This window comes from Astatotilapia calliptera, chromosome 3 (genome assembly GCF_900246225.1).
Source record: "Astatotilapia calliptera chromosome 3, fAstCal1.2, whole genome shotgun sequence".
Taxonomy (NCBI): Eukaryota; Metazoa; Chordata; class Actinopteri; order Cichliformes; family Cichlidae; genus Astatotilapia; species Astatotilapia calliptera.
The window spans coordinates 42,423,449-42,449,111 of NC_039304.1; the positions used below are offsets into that span (position 1 = coordinate 42,423,449).

The 25,663-nt window shown below is 43.3% G+C and overlaps 1 long non-coding RNA gene across 1 annotated transcript; it reads left to right on the forward strand.

Moving 5' to 3' along the window:
* The first annotated feature begins 14,678 nt into the window (after positions 1-14,678).
* Positions 14,679-21,168, forward strand: LOC113010244 (uncharacterized). The gene is made up of 2 exons (XR_003270308.1): positions 14,679-14,751; positions 20,919-21,168. It is a non-coding gene; the product is annotated as an uncharacterized LOC113010244 (long non-coding RNA).
* Positions 21,169-25,663: the final 4,495 nt, after the last annotated feature.

Genomic DNA, 25,663 nt, shown 5'->3' on the forward strand with positions numbered 1-25,663 from the left:
TCCACCTGTTTTCAGCCAACTCCGACCCCGGCCTCCGTTCACAGTCCTTCTTTTGAATGCAGTTACAGTTTACACAAGCACCACCCACTGTAAAACCCATATGGTCATAAAAGGTTAAAGCACTGTGTGTGTGGGTGTGTGTCTCTGTATATGTGACTTCTTGCCACACAATACATGCTTACAACTGTTTAACCACATTTCTTAGTTATCCAAAGGTAATCTCCCCACACCCGTATGTGGCTTAACCTCTTTAATGGCTCACCATACACAAGCATCGGTGAGCCCCTAAATGCCCGGGAGTAGGGATGGGTACCGGTGTCCGGTGCCATGATGGCACCGGTTCTGACATAAACGGTAGTAACCAGACCGAAAAGCAGCGCACATTTCGGTGCTTTATTTCGGTGCTTTTTTTTTTCCTGAGCTGTGATATACTTTAGATTCTAGCCAATCATTTCACGTTTCCGAGGATAGTAGGCGGGTCCAGGTTCCAACTTCTGCAATCTGGTAGAAGGTTCCGCATCTTCCGGGCAAGGACAGAGAGACTCAAGAGGAGCTTCTATCCCCAAGCCATCCGGGCCCTAAACACACACACCCGCCCTCTCACATCATCTATAATTGACTGAGTCAGGACTCTCTTCCAGACACTCTAAACCAAGGCACAATGTACATTTCAAATTCCTTTAATTTTAAATATGTTTATATTGTCTATCCTGTAAAATAGTCAGATGTCTATTCATATTAATGTACAGAATTCACCTGCTTGCTGCTACTACTGCACATTCACCCAGTGTATATACTATATATATATATATAATGTTCTTCCTCTACACCCCCCCCCCCCCCCCCCCAAAATTTTTGCACATGTCGAGGAGCGTGTCAGGCTACATTTCACTGTGTGTTATACTTGTATAACTATGCATGTGACAAATAAAGAACCTTGAACCTGAACCTTGAACCAGGTACGTAGAGCTACAGATTAAAAATGCCCAAGGCGAAGCGGTCAAAAGTCTGGCTGTACTTCACAGCAAAAGATGCAAACTCAGCAGCCTGCAACAAGTGCTTTAAGCTGATACTGTGATACTGTCAAAGGAGGTAACACCTCAAATCCGATGAAACACCTGGCGACGCATAGCGTCTTTTTTGGGGGTTTTTTAAAGCCGAGAAATGCGCCGTATTTGATAGCTTGCTGCGAGACCTCACACCGAGCACATCTACTGCGGGTGGGTTGCCTGTTATCGGGCCCGGAGCATCCCCCAAAAACCCAAAGAGGAGAGTCCTGGCCCCTAGCCCTGCCAGTGTAGCAGAAATGATGAGGATGATGATGGCAGTAGCAGCCGTTCTTCTCTGCGTGAGTAGCTTAATGTTGTTCGTGTGTAATTTACGTTGAGTAGGCTAACCACGTTATTACATTAATGCATGTAAGGTGAACTAGCAAACACCATCATAGCTACATGCGGCTGTCTTCTTGTTTGATGGCAGATACTCCCTTCACCCTGGCCAAAAAGGCTAAAATGACCAAAGAAAAAGTGGAAAACAGCTGAACATGAGAGGTTTTTGGACAAAGTTTGTGTTTTTTTCCAATGTTTAAGCACTGCTTCCAGCCAAGAGTGATCCCATATATGCCCCATAGCTGCAGAAAAGGCTAACATTGTTATCTTTTTACAAAAAAACAGCTGAACATGGGAGGTTTGTGGACCAATTTTGTGTTCTCCATTCTTTAAGCACCGGTTTGAGCACCATTTAAGCACCAGCACCGTTTCAAAAGTACCGGTTTGGCACCGGTATCAGATAAAACCCAAACGATACCCATCCCTACCCGGGAGTGAAGATCCTTTGCCAGATAAGGAAACCAGAAACTAATTCAATTCAATTCAATTCAATTTTATTTATATAGCGCCAAATCACAACAAAAGTCGCCTCAAGGCGCTTCATAGATACAGAGAAAAACCCAACAATCATATGACCCCCTATGAGCAAGCACTTTGGCGACAGTGGGAAGGAAAAACTCCCTTTTAACAGGAAGAAACCTTCGGCAGAACCAGGTTCAGGGAGGGGCGGGGCCATCTGCTGCGACCGGTTGGGGTGAGAGAAGGAAGACAGGATAAAGACATGCTGTGGAAGAGAGACAGAGGTTAATAACAGATATGATTCAATGCAGAGAGGTCTGTTAATACATAGTGAGTGAGAAAGGTGACTGGAAAGGAAAAACTCAATGCATCATGGGAATCCCCGGCAGCCTACATCTATTGCAGCATAACTAAGGGAGGATTCAGGGTCACCTGGTCCAGCCCTAACTATATGCTTTAGCAAAAAGGAAAGTTTTAAGCCTAATCTTGAAAGTAGAGATAGTGTCTGTCTCCTGAATCCAAACTGGAAGCTGGTTCCACAGAAGAGGGGCCTGAAAACTGAAGGCTCTGCCTCCCATTCTACTTTTAAATACTCTAGGAACAAGAAGTAGGCCTGCAGAGCGAGAGCAAAGTGCTCTAATAGGGTGATATGGTACTACAAGGTCATTAAGATAAGATGGGGCCCAAGGCTGGACTGGGAAAAAAAATCGGCCCGGGCATTTTGACTACAGACCGGCCCACCAGGATAAAGATTGAAAATGTGACGTCATTCAGGGGTAAAACCACAAAGGATTCTGGGAACTTGTGGCAAGAGGTACTAGCGCACGCAGGCTTTCAATTGAACTCAGTTACACAGCGATAAAAAGAAACCCAAAAAATGGCAAGAAGCTGTTGTATTATTAACTTCAATAGCCGGTCGCATGACAGCCACGGGAAGCCGACGGGTAGAGAGATCATTTTTTTTATCGGATTACGTCGTTGAAGAGACATTTTTTAAGCCATGTTTCTGAAGTAAGAGCCGACGGATGGTCTGGATATACCAAATATAACGTCCCAGAACACTCCAGCTCACAAGTTAGTCTGCTCCAAGCATTCCCACAAAGGTCAGAGTTTTGTAGTAGTTAATATGTCATTTTTTTTAAACATAATTGGTGACAGGTTACAAGGAAGTCTGGCACTGAACAGAAGTTGTCACGCTATGCTCCTTTATTTATTGTGCATAAATAGTGAATTGTCCTGACACAATATTACGTTTCGCTTCTGTTATTATGGTACATTGACAAAAACATATACTTTTATTCACAGGAGAAAACAGTTGGTTTGTATCACTAATTGCCCAGTACGATTACAACATACAATATTATTGTCATTGCTACATTTCTGTAATGCTACCAGAAATTATTTCCACTACTAATTAATTACCGTTGAGCTCAAAGGTTATATTAATAAACGGTTAACGAATGTGTATTTGAGATGGTAAGATGGCGCCTGTGTGTTCGGCACGCCGTCTATCGCTCTCCTTTATTTGTTTTGTTTTATTGTTTTTAGTTAACTTTGTGTTACATGTGTGTTGTACTTTTTCCTATGATCGCCAGACATTATTGGAAATAGGTTTATCCATCCGGATGTCTGACCGGCCTGAATATGACAACCAAGGCTTTTTTCCTCCCTATCTGGAACCAATACCACCGTACTGGCGTTCCCTACCACCGTCACCAATACCACCGTACTGGCGTTCCCTACCACCGTCACCAATACCACCGTACTGGCGTTCCCTACCACCGTCACCGGATCTGCGGAAGCGACGTAGGAGACGGGGTAACCGTGGAGGTCGTCTTGTGAAGCTGAAATCCTGGATTGCTCATTTTCCCCATGAGCTCCGCTGCATCCGCCGCGTTTGTCCGCAACTATTGGTGCCATTGCGTGCCTTGGATCCGGTGGACTCCTGGCTGGTTCCTGTTGTTGGGTCTTTCGAAAATGGTCCAGCAAAACTCTCTCCTCTACGGCATATGCGCTGGCGCGGAGTTGACAAGAAAAATCTTCGACCGGTGGATCTGGTTGCTAATACCTCGGAAGTTTTGGACCCAGTCCCTCTCAGGCTGGGTCTAATAAATACCAGGTCGGTGGTCAACAAGACCTTCATATTGAAGGATTTTTTTCTCTCTCGTGTTCTGGATTTACTCTTCTTGACTGAAACCTGGATATCTCCCGGTGAGTTAAGCGCTTTCATTGAACTAGTACCCACTGACTGTACCTTTTTTAATGTTCCGAGAGCTTCTGGTCGCGGAGGAGGGCTTGCTGTTGTTTTTAAGGCTCACTTGGACTTGAAGCAGCTTTTCCCTTCGTCTCGCTACACCAGCTTTGAACTCTGTTTATGTAAACTGGGCCACTCGCCTTCGTTGTTATGTGCGATTGTTTATCGCCCGCCGAAATATAACAAGGTGTTCTTATCAGAGTTCTCCGAGTTTCTTGCAGATTGTGCATCACGATATGACCAGATCCTCCTGCTTGGTGATTTTAATATTCACGTTTGCTGTCCGGGGAAGCCCCTGGCCAAGGACTTTCTGAACTCTTTTAATTTTGTCCAATTTGTTAGTGGTGCCACTCAAGAACGTGGTCACACACTGGACTTAGTTTTATCTCATGGTTTATCTGTTTGCAATGTACGGGTTGAAGATGCAGTATTTTCTGATCATATGCCTATCTTATTTGATATTGCTCCTTCTAACGCTTTTGCAAATCAGACTGCACCTGCTCGATGTTATCGTGCCTTTGGCTCTGATTCTGCCGAACGGTTTTCTATACTGTTTGACAAATTAATGTCTTATGCCCCTGAGTTGCCCACTGCAGATGACCTTTGATTTTGCTTGTAAATCTGTGCTTGATGTTGTTGCCCCTTTGAGAGTAAGAAAATGTAAATCAAAGACTAATCCTTGGTTAACAGATCATACCCGAGCTATTAGAAGACAATGTAGGAAATGTGAAAGACAGTGGAAAAAAGACAGATTGCATGTCTCCCTGGAAGCCCTAAAGATTAGTTGGAAAACTTATCAGAGGGCAGTTAAGGCCGATAAACACTCCTACTTTTCTCAACTTATTTCGGCCAACTCTCATAACCCTCGTGTTTTATACAATACGATTAATTCTGTACTTAACTTGGAGGGTTACAACCTTTTGCCGTCCTCTGAGGCTATGTGCAATAAGTTTATCACCTTTTTTGTGGACAAAATTGCTAGCCTGAGGCCTCTGATTCCACCTATTGTTGATCCGGCCATGCATTCTCCTTGCTCAAGCTTATTCCCTGCTTTTGCACCGATTTCTCTGCGTGACTTAGAGGAGTTGGTGCTACATGCTAAGCCCTGTGGCTCCCCAAATGATGTTGTTACTCCCCGCTTTCTCCAAAAAGTATTTCCCATCCTTGGACCTTATATCCTGAAAATTATCAATACTAGTCTGTTAACCGGTCAAGTTCCTAGTGGGTTTAAACATGCAGTCATACACCCCTTACTTAAGAAACCTGGCCTTGATAGTTCTACTATGTCAAATTTTAGACCTATCTCCAAACTTCCCTTTTTAAGCAAGATCTTGGAGAGGATTGTACATACCCAACTGTTGGATTATTTGAGCGACTCGCAATTGTCTGAAATTTTCCAATCTGGTTTTAAGCCCTTTCACAGTACGGAGACAGCTCTTGTTAAAGTTATGAATGACATTCTTGTTGCTACTGATCGTGGTAAATATGCTGTGCTTGTCTTATTGGATATGACAGCTGCATTTGACACAGTGGACCACGACCTGCTGATCTCCCGCTTACATCACTGTGTGGGAATTTCTGATCTGGCATTGTCATGGATAAAATCATATCTTTCCGAAAGGAGTTTTTGTGTCAAGCTGGGGTTGGCCGCTTCCTCTGTGGCCCCTCTGCTTTGGGGTGTGCCCCAGGGATCTATCCTTGGGCCATTACTTTTCTCGCTGTATTTACTCCCCCTTGGTGCGATTTTTCGTAAACACGGAGTGTCATTTCATTTGTATGCCGATGACTGTCAGCTTTACTTACCTTTTAGTCATTTGGATACCTCCCCATGTCAATCACTGCTTGACTGTCTTAGCGATATTAAATTATGGATGGCAAATAATTTTTTGAATTTTAATGGTCGCAAAACGGAAGCAATTTTATATGGCCCGCATCGTTCTACTGATTCTCCGGATGTTGATTTTGGTGATTTGACCTCTCATCTGAAAAGTTCAGTCACTAATCTTGGTGTTAAACTTGATTCTGCGCTTACTTTTGAAGGTCATGTAAGTGGGGTGGTAAAATCAGCTTTTTATCACCTCAGACGCCTGTCGAAGGTTAAGCCTTTCCTTTCCAAACCCAATTTGGAAACTCTTATTCATGCTTTTATCACCTCACGTCTGGACTATTGTAATTCCCTTTTAATAGGGGTCGGGTCGGGCACCTTGTCACGCCTGCAGTTAGTGCAAAACGCGGCGGCGCGATTTTTAACCGGTAGTAGGAAATTCGATCACATCACTCCGGTTCTGGCTTCCTTGCATTGGCTTCCCATTGATTTTAGGGTTCGTTTTAAGGTCCTTTTATTGGTTTTTAAATCTTTAAATGGTCTGGCTCCTGTGTACTTAACTGACTTGCTGAAGTCACATGTTCCTCCTCGCTCGCTCCGTTCAGCTGAGCAGCTGCTGCTGTCGGTCCCTAAGTCGCGGCTGAAATGCAGAGGAGACCGTGCCTTTTCAATTGCGGCTCCGATGCTCTGGAATAACCTTCCCCTCCAAATTAGACAAGCGTCATCAGTGCAGGTCTTTAAGTCCAGATTGAAAACCTATTTTTATTCCCTGGCTTTTAACTCTGTAGGAAACTGACACCTTCTTATTTATTTTATTGTTTGTAATGATTTTATGGTATTTTTAATTTGGTTGTTGTTTTGATCTGTGTTGTTCAGCACTTTGGTCTGTCTGGTGTGTTCTTAAAGTGCTATACAAATAAACGATGATGATGATGATGATGATGATGTGTATTTATGACGACGATTTGTGAGACTGGTAAACTTACCTTTGTTCGTATGATGGTCTTTCACTCTACACGGTGCATTTCAAGGTCCTGTACCCATCCGTCAGTAAACTGTACCTGGGCTTGTTGCAGTGACCTGAAGTTACTAAACTTCATGAGTGTATGCACTCACTCCAAGAACTGTATAATTATAAATCTGAGCGTGGTGAAAGTTGGGCAGCACGCTAACGTCTTTTGTCCACTCTGTGTGGTCTGACCCTTTCACTCCTTTGATTTTTTCCTCGTATCTTTTCTTTGTCTTTTCGTCGAGTCTGTCTTTGTATGGACCGGCATTGTTCTCCTTTTGTTTTGTACATTCCTTTTTTGTGCGGCAAATAAAAAACAAGAAGGTATTGGAACCGGAGAATGAACGTTTTGCGGTGCTGCAAATGCTTGCATTTGATGCGGTACTTGGATTGTTTTGCCACTAGTTCCCGGCATGCAATGCGCAAAAATCACGTGATTGCTAAACAAGGGGGAGGGTGCATCCGGCCTCCTCGGCTGTAATTGGTCCAGCCCAGAGACGATCATGACCAATTGGCCAATCCAACACCTTTCATTATATATACCCTTCCTAAAAAAAAAAAAATCCATCGGCCCATAAAAACAAAAAATTGCCAGCGGCCCACCGGGCAAATGCCTGGTATGCCCGATGGCCAATCCAGCTATGATGGGGCCTGATTATTTGAGACCTTGTATGTGAGGAGCAGGATTTTGAATTCAATTCTGGATTTAACTGGAAGCCAATGAAGGGAAGCCAAAACAGGAGAAATATGCTCTCTCTTTCTAGTCCCTGTCAGTACTCTTGCTGCAGCATTTTCGATTAGCTGAAGGCTTTTCAGCGAGTTTTTAGGACATCCTGATAATAATGAATTACAGTAGTCGAGCCTGGAAGTAATGACATTTCTTGACCTGAGTCGTTGTCATCTCATAAATCTCTCAGGATATTTCTAATTTTAGAGATGTTGCGCAAATGGAAGAAAGCATTCTTACATATTTGTTTTATATGTGCGTTGAAAAGATGCCTATCGCTCTGTGCCCCGGGCAGCTTTGGGACATTCTGATCACTGCATGGTCCATCTTATTCCAGTTTATAGGCAAAAACTCAAACGTGCCAAGCCTGTAGTCAAAACTGTGAAGAAGTGGACTAACGCAGCAAAGCAGGAACTGCAGGACTGTTTTGACTCCACTGATTGGACTGTTTTTGAAGCTGCATCTGAGAACCTAGATGAGCTCACGGACACTGTGACATCATACATCAGTTTCTGTGAAGACGTGTGTGTGCCAACAAAGACCTTTTGCACATACAACAACAATAAACCATGGTTCACTCCTAAACTCCAACATCTTCGTAAGGCCAAGGAGGACGCCTACAGAAGTGGTGATAGGGTCCTGTACAAGCAAGCCAGGAACACACTGACCAAGGAGATCAAAGCAGCTAAAAGCATCTACTCCCAGAAGCTGGAAGAACGGCTCTCAGCCAACGACCCTGCATCAGTGTGGAGGGGCCTGCAGGAAATCACCAGCTACAGACACCCCCCACCCACTATTGAAGCAAACAAAGACCTGGCCAACGAGTTAAACACTTTCTATTGCAGGTTTGAGACGGACAGACTCCCACGCCTCACCCTCCCCTCCCCAGGGACATTGCTTCAGACATTGACCCCCAACACACCTTCCACCTCTCCCCCCTTCACCCTCCCCCTCCCCAATCAAGACTCAACGACCACCCCCACCCTCCCCAATCCAGACTCAACGACCACCACCACCCTCTCCAATCCAGACTCAACGACCTCCACCACACCTCTCACCCCCCTTTCCTCCTCCCTGAAACTAAGAATACACACTGAGGATGTGAGCCGACTATTCCAGAAACAGAAGCCCAGGAAAGCCCCCGGACCAGACGGCGTCTCACCCTCCTGCCTCAAAACCTGTGCTGAACAGCTGGCTCCCATCTTTACTCGCATCTTCAACAGATCCCTGGAGCTGTGTGAAGTTCCCTCCTGCTTCAAACGCTCCACCATCATCCCTGTTCCCAAGAAACCCACCATCACAGGACTGAATGACTACAGACCTGTCGCCTTGACGTCTGTGGTCATGAAATCCTTCGAACGACTGGTGTTAGCCCATCTGAAAGACATTACAGGCCACCAGCTGGACCCTCTGCAGTTTGCCTACCGGGCAAACAGGTCGGTGGATGATGCAGTGAACATGGGGCTGCATTACATCCTGCAACACCTTGACCGCCCGGAAACTTATGCCAGGGTCCTGTTTGTGGACTTTAGTTCGGCTTTTAACACCATTGTGCCTGAACTTCTTTCCTCCAAACTCTCCCAGCTCAGCGTGTCACCAGCTACCTGTCAGTGGATCACCAGCTTCCTGACAGACAGAAAGCAACAAGTGAAGCTGGGGGAGATCACCTCTGAAACCCGGTCCCTCAGTATTGGTGCCCCTCAAGGATGTGTCCTCTCACCACTACTGTTCTCCCTCTACAACTCCCTCTAGAGATGACAGTGGACTTCAGGAGACATCCCTCAACTCTACTCCCCCTCACCATATCAGACAGCCCTGTGTCAACTGTGAAGACCTTCAAGTTCCTGGGTACAACCATCTCCCAGGACCTGAAGTGGGAGACCAACATCAACTCCATCCTCAAAAAGACCCAGCAGAGGATGTACTTGACAACTGGGGAAGTACAGTCTTCCACAGGAGCTGCTGATCCAGTTCTACACTGCGGTCATTGAGTCTGTCCTGTGCTCCTCCATCACAGTCTGGTATGGAGCAGCCACTAAACAGGACAGGAGCAGACTGCAGCGGACTGTACGGGCAGCAGAAAGGATCATCAGCGCCCCCCTGCCCTCCATCCAGGATCTGTACCTCTCAAGAACCAGGAAACGGGCAGGGAAAATCATCACAGACCCCTCACACCCTGCACACAGACTTTTTGATCTGCTGCCCTCTGGCAGACGGTACAGAAGCCTGCAGACCAGGACCACCCGACACAGGAACAGTTTCTTTCCCCTCGCCATCTCCCTTCTTAACAGTTGACCTGTCACACTGCTCCCACTGCCAGACTGCAACTGCACCTTATGTACATTCTGTAGTATTCATTCCACCTCATTCATTTCTGTATTTTATGTATATAAGTTTAGATTCGTTATTTATAGTTGGTTTACACAGCTTTGTGTATGTATGTGTAATGTGTATATATAGACACTTGTGTGTGTGTGTGTGTGTGTGTGTGTGTGTGTGTGTGTGTGTGTGTGTGTGTGTGTGTGTGTGTGTGTGTGTGTGTGTGTGTGTGTGTGTGTGTGTGTGTGTGTGTGAGATTTACATGGCTGTGCTTGAGAGCCACCATCTACCGGAACCAAATTCCCTGTATGTGTCTCCACATATACTTGGCCAATAAACACGATTCTGATTCTGATTCTGAAGGACATGTCCTGGTCAAAAATGACTCCAAGGTTCCTCACAGTGTTACTGGAGGCCAAGGTAATGCCATCCAGAGTAAAAGTCTGGTTAGATACCATATTTCTAAGATTTTCAGGGCCGAGTACAATAACCTCAGTTTTATCTGAACTAAGAAGCAGAAAGTTAGCGGCCATCCAGGTCTTTATGTCTTTAAGACATTCCTGCAGTTTAACTAATTGGTGTGTGTTATCTGGCTTCATGGATAGATAGAGCTCGGTGTCATCTTCATAGCAGTGAAAATGTATGCTATGTCTTCTAATGATACTGCCTAAGGGAAGCATGTATAATGTAAACAGAATTGGTCCTAGCACTGAACCCTGTGGAACTCCATAATTAACCTCAGTGTGTGAAGAGGACTCTCCATTTACATGTACACATTGGAGTCTATTAGATAGATATGATACAAACCACTGCAGCACAGTACCTGTAATACCTACAGCATGTTCTAATCGCTCTAATAGGATATTATGGTCAAACAGTATCGAACGCAGCACTGAGGTCTAGCAGGACAAGCACAGAGATGAGTCCACTGTCAGAGGCCATAAGAAGATCATTTGTAACCTTCACTAAAGCTGTTTCTGTGCTGGGATGAACTCGGAAACCTGACTGAAACTCTTCAAATAAACCATTCCTCTACAGGTGATCTGTTAGCTGTTTGACAACTACTCTTTCAAGGATTTTTGATATGAAAGGAAGGTTGGAGATTGGCCTATAATTAGCTAAGACTGCTGGGTCTAGAGATGCTTTTTGAGTAAAGGTTTAACTACAGCCAGCTTGAAGGCCTGTGGTACATAGCCAATCATTAGCGATAGGTTGATCATATTTAAGATCGAAGAATTAATTAATGGCAGGACTTCTTTGAGCAGTTTTGTAGGAATGGGGTCTAAAAGACACGTTGATGGTTTGGAAGAAGTAATTACTGAACTTAACGCAGAAAGATCAATTGGAGAAAAAGAGTCTAAATTAATACCAATGGTACTAAAAGTAGCTGTAGATAATATTACATCTGTGGGATTATTATTGGTATTTTTTTCTCTAATGATAAAAATTTTAGTTGTGAAGAAGTTCACGAAGTCATTACTAGTTAACGTTAAAGGGATGGTTGGCTCAAAAGAGCTCTGACTTTTTGTCAGCCTGGCTACAGTGCTGAAGAGAAACCTGGGGTTGTTCTTATTTTCTTCAATCAGTGATGAATAGTAAGATGTTCTGGCTTTGCGGAGGGCTTTCTTATAAAGCAGCAAACTATTTCTCCAGGCTAAATGATGATCCTCTAAATTTGTGACAAACCATTTCCTCTCCAGCTTACGAGTCATCTGCTTTAGGGTACGTGTTTGAGAATTATACCACGGAGTCAGGTACTTCTGATTTGAGGCCTTAGTTTTCACAGGAGCTACAGTATCCAGAGTCGTACGTAGTGAGGAGGTGAAATTATTAACAAGATAATCGACCTCTGTTGGGGTAGCGTTCAGATAGCTGCTCTGCTCTGTGTTGGTACAGGGCATTGGAGATGATAACAGTGGGTGGATTATATTCTTCAACTTAGTTACAGCACTTTCAGAAAGACATCTACTTTGATAAAGTCTACTCTCCACTGCTGTGTAATCGATTATTGTAAATGTAAATGTTATCAGGAAATGATCAGACAGGAGAGGGTTTTCAGGAAACACTGTTAAATGTTCTGGTTCGATGCCATATGTTAAAACAAGATCTAGAGTGTGATTAAAATGGTGGGTGGGTTCTTTTACATTTTGAGAGAAGCCAATTCAGTCTAATAACAGACTAAATGCCATGTTGAGGCTGTCATTTTTAGCATCTACATGGATGTTAAAATCACCCACAATAATTATTTTATCTGAGCTCAGAACTAAATTAGATATAAAGTCTGAGAAATCAGACAGAAACTCTGTGTAAGGCCCAGGTGGACGATAGATGATAACAAGTAAGACTGGTTTCTGAGTTTCACAGCTGGGGTGAACAATGTTAAGCATCAGGCTTTCAAATGAATTACAAGTCTGTCTTGGTCTTTCATTAATTAATAGGCTGGTGTGAAAAATTGCTGCCACACCGACCCCTCGGCCTGTGCTTCGAGATTTCTGGTAGTTAGAATGACTCGGGGGTGTTGATTCATTTAAACTAACATAATCATCCTGCTGCAACCAGGTTTCTGTAAGGCAGAGTAAATCAATTTGTTGATCAATTATTAAGTCATGTACTAACAGAGACTTGGAGGAGAGAGACCTAATATTTAATAATCCACATTTCACTGTTTTACTCTTTGGTTCAGGTGTGGATACTGTATTGTTCTTTCTTTGTAATTGTTTATTGCTGGTTTTTAGTTTGTTTTTTGTCTTTTTGGAAGCTGACACAGTCTCTATGGAGATGGGTTTTTGGGGGGGGTAGCAGGAGGAGAGAAGCTGCAGAGAGGCGTGTAAGACTGCAACTCTGCTTCCTGGTCCCAACTCTGGATAGTCATATTTTGGGGGGTTTAATAAATTTGTCCATATTTCTAGAAATGAGAGCTGCTCCATCCAAAGTGGGATGGATGCCGTCTCTCCTAACAAGACCAGGTTTCCTCCAGAAGGTTTGCCAATTATCTATGAAGCCCACATCGTTTCTGGGACACCACTCAGACAGCCAGCAATTTAAGGAGAACATGCGGCTAAACATGTCACTCCTGGTCTGATTGGGGAGGGGACCAGAGAAAACTACAGAGTCCGACATTGTTTTGGCAAAGTTGCACACCGATTCAATATTGATTTTAGTGAGCTCCGATTGGCGTAACCGGGTGTCATTACTGCCGACGTGAATTATGATTTTACTGAATTTACGTTTACCCTTAGCTAGCATGAAGTTAAATGCATGAAGTTAAAAGATTACAACTAGTAAAACAAGTTTTTAAAAGAGACTTTTCCTTTTGATTACGTTTTGTATGATGGATTATGCAGAAAAAGTAGAATTGGGCTGAAGGATCTATTGCTTTATTACCTGTCCAGGTTGTAAATTGTGTTTTTAAACTAAGTAACTAAGTAATTAATTACTTTTAAAAATAAGTAATCAGTAAAGTAACGGGATTACTCTTTTGGAGAAGTAATCAGTAGTTAGTTATTGACTATTTTTTTCAAGTACCTTGACGAACACTGCTCATGACACACCTTAAACATCATGTGATCCATTCTCAGTCTTCTCTTTCATTCATGGCTTCAACATGTTGAAATGAGCTTTGATGAAACATTCAGTGAAATAAAGCTTTCATCACATAATTCATGTGTGCACCAGATGAACTCTACAAAGACTCAATTGATTTATCTTTTGTTTTAGATGAACTTTTATCACTTACAGCTATATTAAGTACGTTTTTATCTAACTTCTCACTCATTAACATCTCACATGATTTCAGATCACTGCTGTTCCCCACCAGCCCTGTAGGTGGCATCAGTGTGCCTCAAACCATTTACAGATGATTATGTGTAGTTCACAGTTCATATTTAAATAGAAGATGTGGGACATTGAAGCAACACGTCCATCCACCCATGAACATGTAAGAAATAAAAATAAAGGTTTGCTTCATGTCTGTAATATGTAGACAATATTCTCAGTATAGCAGTTTGGGTCAAAGTGCAGATGTTCCAGATGTTCTGCAGTCTCTCTGGTTTTCATGTTAACATGTTGATTTTGTACCAAAGTGAAACTTTTTTTTCATTCATAGCTGGTTTCACAGGAGGTCAAGGCGTCAAACAAACAGCTTTAACTGCACAATGACACACTTTAAATCATCTACAGACAAACTTGTGTGTTTAATTTATGAAGAAATAATAATGATGTGTTCTACAGCTGTCCATAAAGTAGCTTCTCACACAAACTTTGACACACCATGACTTTAGTTCATGAAAAGCTGAATAATTAAGAGCTGTGACTACTATGAACTGCTTATGGTGACTCCATTAAGCTCTCAGCTGAAGTTTCATTCATTTATTTTAACATTAATGTCGCCTTTTTAAGTCTGTGTGAGGATTTTTATGACAGACATTAAAGGAGCTTCTTTGATTAGAACCAAATTCATGTTGATTTTTAGCCTTATAATCATAAAACTGGAGACTAATGAAAAGTATAATATTTTTTTTAAAAAAAAGCCTTTATTATTTGAGTAATGCCCGAATCTGCTCTGAGAAAGAAATAGCACAGAGTTGTTGATGCCATTTTGAGATTAACTGAATTTTTTCTAAGTGCTCTTATTGTGAAAATCTGCACCCCCCCCCCTCCCACCTGTTCTGCTTCCGGTGGAATCCCGCCTCCTGCCAGGAAGCAGCTCACCTGTTTTTTCGTGTTTATTGTCCAGGTGTGGAACTTGTTGTTGGTGTGTGTGAAGAAACTGTAAGTTTGCTTTGTTTCCTCCTTTAAAAGTTTGTCTTTAGGAACTTTACTGTTTGTTCAGCTCATGTTTCATTTCCGTTCTCTCCATCAAAGTCAGTGTGTAATGTTTTCCTGGCTAACATCAGCTGTGTGCAGCTGAGTTCCTGCACAAACAGCACAAATCTGCCGCTCCATAGTTCACGGTAACGGACTCACAGCTGGACCAATGAGGCCGAGTGTGTCCGCCACTCTGAGCTACGTTCTTGTTTGTGTACTTATAGTTTGTACTTTGAGTTCACTCAGAGGCTGAGTCCCAATTAAGAGACTGCACGCTTGAACTACGCGCACTACGCGTACTACGTACGGTGCGTACTATAAGTGCGGAAGTGAGAGGCTTGTGAAATGGGACGCTATGGCATTACTGAGAGTTGAAAAACTGTCTAAAGTCTTTCATCTTTAATAAAATGATCAGCGTTCTGCTCTACCAGGTGTAACAATTGAGTTTAACATCCAGGCATCCATGAAAACGGAATTTATGACATTTAACGGAGTTAGAAGTTAGCAGGGAGTTAGCTCGCTAGCTTCTATCTAAATACAATATAGCATGTCCTGACTGCGGGGATTTGGAAACAAATTCAAACGTACAGCTCTGCTATCACTTCCAGCATAAATGAAGACAGGAAACTAAACAGCAGTGACGTTTGTAGGGTTACTGAAGTTGGGCTAGCTGGTATATAATGATGTGCTACGTGACCGCTAGCGACACAGCTATGTTAGCATAATATAAACAAGCTAACCTTTTTTCCACGCGATAAAAGTTAACGTGAGTGTTCTCGGTGGTCAGGAACAAATGTAATCGCATGGCAGGATGCTGTAAAAGGACCAAACTTCAGCCAGGAGAACAACTGAGATAATCCATCCACAATACGAGGTTAGTCATTCATATACTGCTGCATGGGCTGGGCTGTAGTTACATCCTAAGGTTTTAAAAACTGAGCTTAAATAAATGATTAGCGGTAATAAAAGCCGAGGGAGGTCAACAGTGATCACTGACTGTTTTAGGAGCTTTTTGAGATCAAATAGAAGAAAATACAAAACATTAAACATGTTAACAACACAAAAGCCATATTAAACGCAGACTACTTTAGACCCGGAAGTAGGATTCGTCGCGTCATCACTGAACAACCGGCGCTGTTTAGGTTGCCTAGCAACCATGATACTAACCGCGAGACACCTTACATACAGCTTTGTGTGACAGAAATGAAGGAGAAAAATGTTTTGTTAGTCATTCATTTTTGTCATGACATCACTTTGATTAGTTGAGTATCTGAGGCTGAGACCACGGGACTGTAAACATGATTGTTGGGCTTCATTTCTGTGCTGAACAGTTATTTAAGATTAGTTAGTAAATAACAATTAGTTAATGCTGCTCATGAGACCAAAGTCATCTCACTGTGGCAATGTAAATATAATATGGCCAATATTATAGTATTGTCAGATTATTATGATATATATGTATATATATGTATATATACAGTGGGGCAAAAAAGTATTTAGTCAGCCACCGATTGTGCAAGTTCCCCCACCTAAAATGATGACAGAGGTCAGTAATTTGCACCAGAGGTACACTTCAACTGTGAGAGACAGAATGTGAAAAAAAAAATCCATGAATCCACATGGTAGGATTTGTAAAGAATTTATTCGTAAATCAGGGTGGAAAATAAGTATTTGGTCAATAACAAAAATGCAACTCAATACTTTGTAACATAACCTTTGTTGGCAATAACAGAGGTCAAACGTTTACTATAGGTCTTTACCAGGGGCCTGTTCTTCGTACCGCGCTAAGTGAGTTAGCTGGATGAGATTGTTGACGATTTCGCGTGATCCTGGATCGTTCGGTTCCCCGAAGCCCATCCGGGACTTGCTGTCATAGCAACAGAGCCGTAAGCGCAAACCTGCTGGGGAGCAGGTTTACTTTATGTAAACAGGATTAGATCGCGGCCACGCAGGTATGTCCGCGTCATTCATACGAAAGCAACAGCGATATTCCACCATTGTTTCACCATAAATAAATAACATCAATGTAACTAAAGATAATGCAGCACTTGATCCTTTTATTGATGTCACACAGATACATACAGGTCATTCCCTAAAAAAGGGAAATGTACTATTAATCATTCTATTACATGTATGTGATTATTACAGATGTAATTCATATTTCAGAGTAGTAATTGTAAATTACTTCGTGTAATCAAGATGAGAGACCACGGCTATAAAAGCGAAGGTGGATTTGGGAAGTCTGTCGCAGTCATATCCTGTCCGTTTACGCGAGCAACCCATTGCGGAAGGTGCAAGATTGATAAGGAGAGTCCTCAGAATTCAGCGTATATTGCGGGACAGACAGGATCCTTTAGCTCAGCGCGACAGTGTGCTCATAGAGAGATATCGATTTTCCCGTGAGGGTATTATTCACTTAACCAACTTGTTGACGAGGGGGTGCAGGACCACCACCTGTCTTTTTTTTTTGCTCTGCCCTTTTCTTGGTTGCTGTTATGAACAAACAAACAGAGTATTCCAGGGTCTCTTTCCAAGAGACGACAAGCAATATAAGTGATAAATATTACCATTCTGTAGAATATTCTTATATTTCACTTTTACTTGTTCCCATGTTCTAGTGGGTCCTGTTGTGGCTCTAATGTGAAAGGGGATATAATATAACATATTATAATATAATATAATGTAATATAATATTGGATAATATAGTGTGATATGATAAATCTACCCTACCGCCTACTGGTGTTGGCCAGAGGGGCCGATGGCGCAATATGGCAGCCTGGCTTCTGTCAGTCTGCCCCAGGGCAGCTGTGGCTACAACCGTAGCTTGCCTCCACCAGTGTGTGAATGTGGGAGTGAATGAATAGTGGCATTGTAAAGCGCTTTGGGTGCCTTGAAAAGCGCTATATAAATCCACTCCATTATTATTGTTATTATTGGATTACTTACGAGTTTGATTTGTCAGCAACTTTCTGCCAGCCCTCTCTCCTTGCTTTTGCAGCCTTTGCAGTGTTCCCTTGCGTTTTAATTAAACTCTGAAACTCCTGAAATCCCTCACTCAAGAGTTCATGCTCTGCTGCCGAAAAATACCGAGCGCGCCCCTTCGCCATTTTCGCCAACCAATCAGCGGGTTGCCGATCACTGTTTCTGCTATCGATGCGTATCCCCTTTTACGGCACCCAGTGATCGCACATTACTTCATCCAGCTATACTAATCGTCAACAACAGGTGTGTTCGGGGAACCGGAATAGCGAGCTCAGAGTTAGCGCGATGATTTGGTCTTGGATGTTTCATTTGATCTTGGATGTAGTAAGCGACGTACGAAGCACAGGGCCCAGGTTTGCACACACAGTAGCTGGTATTTTGGCCCATTCCTCCATGCAGATCTTCTCGAGAGCAGTGATGTTTTGGGGCTGTCGCCGAGCAACACGGACTTTCAACTCCCGCCACAGATTTTCTATGGGGTTGAGGTCTGGAGACTGGCTAGGCCACTCCAGGACTTTCAAATGCTTCTTACAGAGCCACTCCTTTGTTGCCCGGGCGGTGTGTTTTGGATCATTGTCATGTTGGAAGACCCAGCCTCGTTTCATCTTCAAAGTTCTCACTGATGGAAGGAGGTTTTGGCTCAAAATCTCACGATACATGGCCTCATTCATTCTGTCCTTAACACGGATCAGTCGTCCTGTCCCCTTGGCAGAAAAACAGCCCCATAGCATGATGTTTCCACCCCCATGCTTCACAGTAGGTATGGTGTTCTTGGGATGCAACTCAGTATTCTTCTTCCTCCAAACACGACGAGTTGAGTTTATACCAAAAAGTTCTAGTTTGGTTTCATCTGACCACATGACATTCTCCCAATCCTCTGCTGTATCATCCATGTGCTCTCTGGCAAACTTCAGACGGGCCTGGACATGCACTGGCTTCAGCAGCGGAACACGTCTGGCACTGCGGGATTTGATTCCCTGCCGTTGTAGTGTGTTACTGATGGTGACCTTTGTTACTTTGGTCCCAGCTCTCTGCAGGTCATTCACCAGGTCCCCCCGTGTGGTTCTGGGATCTTTGCTCACCATTCTCATGATCATTTTGACCCCACGGGATGAGATCTTGCGTGGAGCCCCAGATGGTGGGAGATTATCAGTGGTCTTGTATGTCTTCCATTTTCTGATGATTGCTCCCACAGTTGATTTTTTCACACCAAGCTGCTTGCCTATTGTAGATTCACTCTTCCCAGTCTGGTGCAGGTCTACAATACTTTTCCTGGTGTCCTTCGAAAGCTCTTTGGTCTTGGCCATGGCGGAGTTTGGAGTCTGACTGTTTGAGGCTGTGGACAGGTGTCTTTTATACAGATGATGAGTTCAAACAGGTGCCATTCATACAGGTAACGAGTGGGGGACAGAAAAGCGTCTTACAGAAGACGTCACAGGTCTGTGAGAGCCAGAGATTTTCCATGTTTGAGGTGACCAAATACTTATTTTCCACCCTAATTTACGAATAAATTCTTTACAAATCCTACCATGTGAATTCATGGATATTTTTTTCACATTCTGTCTCTCACAGTTGAAGTGTACCTCTGGTGCAAATTACTGACCTCTGTCATCATTTTAAGTGGGGGAACTTGCACAATTCTTTTGCTGACTAAATACTTTTTTGCCCCACTGTATCACTTACTTTAAGCTTGTTGTGTTTGTGGATATATGACTGACTTTAATTATTAAACATTCGCACATAAATAAGTGACGTCATATTCAGTACTTTTGACAGTCACTCTTCGGCCGCTCCATCTTATTAGGGAAGTTCCACATACATAAATGTAAATTTCAAAACTCAACCCCATCATTTAATTTGTTTTTGATTGAAATTGAATATTACTTAAACTCTCTTAAATTAACTTCCAATAAAAAAGGTTTATCATTGATTGAAATTCATTCAGAAATGTTTAGCGAATGAGCTGTCACAACTTTCAAGTACAAAGTTGTTATGAAGTCTGTCACATTCCCCCTTTTTTCTTTTTTTTTCTCCTTTATTTATTTATCCTTCTTATTTCATTGTGCTGTATATTGTCACTCTTATTTGCCTTGTATGTCTACTGTACAAACTGAACTGGAATGACTGACTGTTCGCGTTATGATTTCAATAAAGTTTGGAAAAAGAAAAAAACAACCACTTCGGCCGCTCCCTTCTGCCGTATTTTGCGGCACCCACCGCCGCGCTATGAATATATGGGACCACGAAGCGTGCACCGGACCACGCTTGATATTTGGGGAGATCGACGGCGCATTTGGAGTATGCATTTGAAGCACACTTCGAATTGGGACAGCCGTCGTCGCGTGGCGGTGACGTAACCGCACTTGGAATGCGTACTTCAAGCGTGCAGTCTCTTAATTGGGACACAGCCAGAGTCCGCAGACTCCGAGATCGCAGCCTACGTGATGACGTCACAGCTCAGCTGCAGTGTTTATTTATGGCCTTTACCTCCTTTACTGTCACTGTGATTAGTATTTACACAGCAGAGACCTGCAGAGCGCTAACGCTAAGTTAATGATAAGAGCTCTTAAAGACACGAGGGAAATAAACATTATTAAAAGGAAACATAGATTTTGAGCACTTCAACAAAAAAAAAATCTCTTCAGCTCAAACTGAGGAGACAAAATAGTCCAAATGTGGATTAAACATTTGATTCATACGTCTCTAGCAATAAAGTCAGAGCTTTAAGTTCATCCTTGTTTCCTCAGACTGTTTGAATTCATTGTGTCAGAGAAACTTTAGACTATTCAGCAGAGCTGATGTGGAGCTGAGATCTGCATCAACATGAATGTTACATGTACGGAGTTAACATGTTAAACTACGACAGTCACAGAAATCATGTGTGAACATCATGTGATCTTAAAGTGTCTGCATGGCCATAAAAGAGCTTTTAATATAGTTTTATACGGAGGTTGGAGTTTGCAGAGAGCTGACTGCATCTGACTCAGAGCTGTTCCTAATGTTCTGCAGGTAAGATCAGGTTTCTGTGATCCCTGATGTGGACCATGTGACCTGGTTTTTAGGTTACATGACAGGTCAGAGGTCAGCGACTTTAATTCAGTTACTTCTGTTAATGTGAACTCACTGAGTGTTTGTGGTTTACCTCTCAGACTGACTGAAGTCCGCAAGAAGATGATGATGGAGGACGAGGAGAACAGAGCAGAGTCTGCAGGAGCCAGCTGTCCATCTATGAGGAGTGACAGGTCCAAACCTCAACCTCCAGACTTCAGTGCTGAACCTGGACAAACTAGGTCAGAGACCTGTCATGAGCTTCTTTAGATGTTTGTGTTTTCCTGGATAAATATGACCTGAAACATCCTTAGATTTTTACAAAGATTCATTAAAAAGAAAACAATGAAACAACAAAGGTAAAAATATTAGACTCAGTCGTTTGCTGTTTGAGGACAGTGATGCTCATATCTCTGGGGAAAGTGTGACCTGAGTGGGTTCATGTTTGTCTTTAAAGAACAGAGCTGCTCTGTCTCTGATTCTCATGTCTTTGTGTCTGATCTGTTAAACAGTCTGAGAGGTCACAAAGAAACCCAGCAGCTAAAGCCTGGATCATACTGGCTGCTGTTAATGACACCTCCATCAGGACAACACTGTACTGATGCTCAGATTTAATCACAGGGAACAAAACCATATTTTACCTTCAGATGTAAAACTTTCAAATATTCATTAAATATGCAAAGTGTTTCCAAACAATCAGAGAGGGCAGATGTGAAGCACTCTGTGAATTTTGATAAAATTACACATCTGTTATTCATCTGTACTACACTAATCCACCAAGGGTTAGGGTTTCTATTTGTTTTGCATATTTCTCATAATTGTATGTTATAGATCATCAAACAAATTTTAATATTAGAGAAAGAGATGCTGATTAAATACAAAAAGAGGTTTGTAAGTGATGATTTCCTTTTTTTAAGGTGGGGAAAAAGCTAACCAAACCTACCCTGCGCCTTTACATAATTGGCTCTGTCACACATGGCAACAAGAACTACATTTGCAATAAATTTCAATGAGTCTTTCACATCAGCGTGAGGACTTTTGCCCCTATATGAAAAGTTAATTGCCCTGAACCGCAGTTTTGGAAAGCTTGAGTCAGTATTACTAGCAACACACAAACAAAAACAACATGTAACAAATGATCAAAAAGAAATTAGGATGGGGCAAATTCTGTTTCACAGCACTTCTGATGTTTTAGTCGTGACTTGGTTTGAAACTAATCTTGAGTCCAGTGCCTCTTTTATTTGTTATGGCTGCCATAATTGTATCCAATTCAAAGGTAAAGCTTGGACTTCATATCTTATGATACACTCAATCTTAGTGCATTATTTCAGTTACAACCTCTTTTCTCAGTTTGTGTAAACAGACTAAGTTTCCGAGTTAAACTGTACCAGCGTCATCATCACTGCTACTGTTGTGATCAGAGTTTTTGTTTAAGATAAGATAAAACTCTATTAATCCCTCGGGTGGGTTCATCTGGGAAATTCGGTTTCCAAAAGGACAGCACCGACAGAAGTTACAGTTACAGAATATTATATACACACACACACACATATATATAAATACAGAGACAAATATAAATAAAATATACGAAGGGGATAAATAGAATAAATAGGAATAAAAATAAAAAATACAAGTGAATTGCACATTTCAAGTATGGAGTCTATTGCACCGTTGAAGAGGCACTACAGCTTAGTTGTTCCCCCCTCCTTTGTCCTCCTGTTTCCCCTCCCTCTCCCCTCCAGAGAGGAGTTAAACAGTTTGATGGCGTGTGGGACAAAGGAGTTTTTAAGTCTGTTAGTTCTTGTCTTGGGGAGAAGCAACCTGTCACTGAACAGACTCTTCTGGTTGTTTATGGCCGTGTGCAGAGGATGCCCAGCATTGTTCATAATGTCCAGCAGTTTCTTTAGTGTCCTTTTCTCTGCCACTGTCACCGGAGTGTCCAGCTTCATGCCGACCACAGAGCTAGCCTTCCTGATCAGTTTCTCCAGCCTGGATGAGTCCTTCTCTGCTGTGCTGCTCCCCCAGCACACCACAGCCTAGAAAAGTACTTCAGCAACCACTGACTGGTAAAACATCCTCAGGAGCTTCCTGCAGATGTTAAAAGACCTCAGCCTCCTGAGGAAGTACAGTCGGCTTTGGGCTTTTTTATACAGGTTCTCTGTGTTGCATGACCAGTCCAGTTTATTGTCCACCCACAGCCCGAGGTACTTGTACTTGTTGACCACCTCCACCTCCTCCCCCTCTATCTGAACCGGCAGTGGACCTTCTCTGGACCTCCCGAAGTCCACAACCAGTTCCTTAGTCTTTGAGGTGTTGAGTTGCAGGTGGTTTGTGTGACTCCATGCGACAAAGTTCCTCACCAGACTTCTGTACTCCTCTTCCTGATCATCCCAGATACACCCCATGATGGCCGTGTCATCTGCAAACTTCTGAATGTGGCATAATTCAGAGTTGTAGCAGAAGTCAGAGGTGTACAGGGTGAAGAGAAGAGGGGACAGCACAGTTCCCTGTGGTGCTCCTGTGCTGCTGACCACAGTGTCAGACATGATGTCCTTCAGCCTGACGTACTGTGAGGTAGTCGGTGAGGTAGTCGGGGGGTCCACCTCCATCCTGTTCAGTTTTTCCTGAAGCATACAGGGCCGGATGGTATTAAAGGCACTGGAAAAGTCAAGAAACAGGATCCTGACCGTGCCTTTTCCCCCATCCAGGTGTGAGTGGGCTCTATGCAGGAGGTACAGGATGGCATCCTCCACTCCAACATCCGCCTTGTATGCAAACTGTAGTGGGTCCTGGGCATGTTGTACCTGTGGTCGGAGGAGGTTGAGGAAGAGCCGCTCTAGAGTATTCATAACATGTGACGTCAGTGCCACCGGTCGGAAGTCATTCAGCTCATTGGGCCGGTTCTTTTTGGGGACCGGGACGATGCAGGATGTCTTCCATAGGGCGGGCACTCTCCCCAGTCGCAGACTGAGATTGAAGACTCGTTGTAGCGGCTCCCCAAGTTCAGCAGCACACGCCTTTAGCATCCTAGGACACACCTTGTCTGGGCCTGCTGCCTTTCTGGGGCGAAGCTTCCTCAGTTGTCTCCTGACCTGATCCACTGTGACACTGGGAGATGTTTGGGAGGAAGGGGGAGAAGAAGATGTCTTGCTGCTGAGAGAGGGATTGGAGGAGGGGGGTGTCATAGTGTCAGGAAGGGGTTTACAACTGGGGGACTTTTTATTCACACACTGCTCCAAAATACATTTGTACTGAAGGTCTGTTTTTAGTCACAGTTAAGCCCCTGTGTTAAATGTCCAGTAGGCTGCCTTTTTCTATTTTAACAACTGGGACAAAAGATGTCATAAACTGCAGCAGAGCAGTATAAGTCATGTTTTACTTGAAACAACACATTTTAACTGGGACTGTGTTTCATAAGATCACTGTTTGAAAGACTGTTCCACACTAAACAGATAAAGATTTATATTAAAACTAATTCCTCACTCGCCTTTGCAGACCTTCTCCCTCCACGTCTTCTCAAGCTCTTCTCTGAGCCCTTGCTACTTCTGCAGCTTCTCGTGCTCCTTCTTTCTGCCACAGCAAAGAAGATGGTACTCTCAACAACAGACTGATAAAACAAAGAGCAGTCTGCTGCATACATTGATGAATCTGAGCCTTCATAGAAAGTAAAGTGGGCTCAGACCTTTTTTGAAGGTATTGTCTCTGTTGGCAGACCACTCCAGCTTGTGATTCAGTTGAACTCCCAGGTATTTGTAGGATGTGACTATTTCAAAGTCAGTCCCACAAATGCGGACAGAGGAGGGTCGGGATCTGTTTCTGTTGAAGTCCACCACCAGCTCCTTTCTTTGGCCACATTCTGCTGCAGGTGTTTCTCCTCACACCACGAAGCGACCAATCAGTCTACTGTACTCCTCTTCTCGTCCCATTTCCATGGTTTCAATAATGGCCATGTCATCAGAGAATTTCTGGAGGAGACAAATTTCTGTGATGTACTTGAAGTTGGCCATATAGATGGTGAAGAGGAAAGTGCACAGCGCAGTTCTATGGAGTGATCCTATGTTGTTGTTCAGGCTCTCTGACCACAGCTCTGCAGTCTCAGAAACTGTGGTCATCCCGCCAGGCAGTCGCTGATCCACTGGACCAGTGGAACCTCCGCCTGCATGTCCTCCAACTTCTCCCTCAGCAGCCTGGGCTGGATCATATTAAAGGGGCTAAGTGTTAGTCACAACCGATTGTCTTCTTTTAACCATAAGAATGACTACTATTCTAAAAGCAAGCGCACAAAGAACCAATGAGAGTGAAGAACAGGATAAAGAGCTGCTGTGGCTCAGTCCCATATCTTTGATTAGAAAGGAACAACACAAGCAATATACTGCTGCTCAAGCAGATTCAAGCAGTGCGCTCACATTAGAGCAGCTGATGAGAGAATCTGTGTATATGATAAAATGGCTCATCACTCGCTCCTGCACTGATGGATCTCCAGATGTTCATTTGGCTGAAGTCGGTGAAGAAACTGTGGTCTACGTATTTCACACGGTATAGCCTCAGACTGGAATGAGCTCCCCGAATCACTGCAGCACCTTCAGCTGGTACTCAGTCTGATGTCTCTGTTCCTCAGTCTTGGAGCCCCTACCGGTCTTTCTACACCACCATGGTCTTCTTGCTCACCTTTTCTTTGTCCTCATTGTTCATCGGGCGTGTTGTGTTGTTCCAATGATACAGCGCTGATGTTCCTGCCATAAATGCACAAGAAGTACAGTGTTGGTCTTTCTTTGGCTGGAAACCATCCCTTACTGATCCAGAACAGTTTGATCACTCCTAGTAGGACAGGAAACACACTGATAAA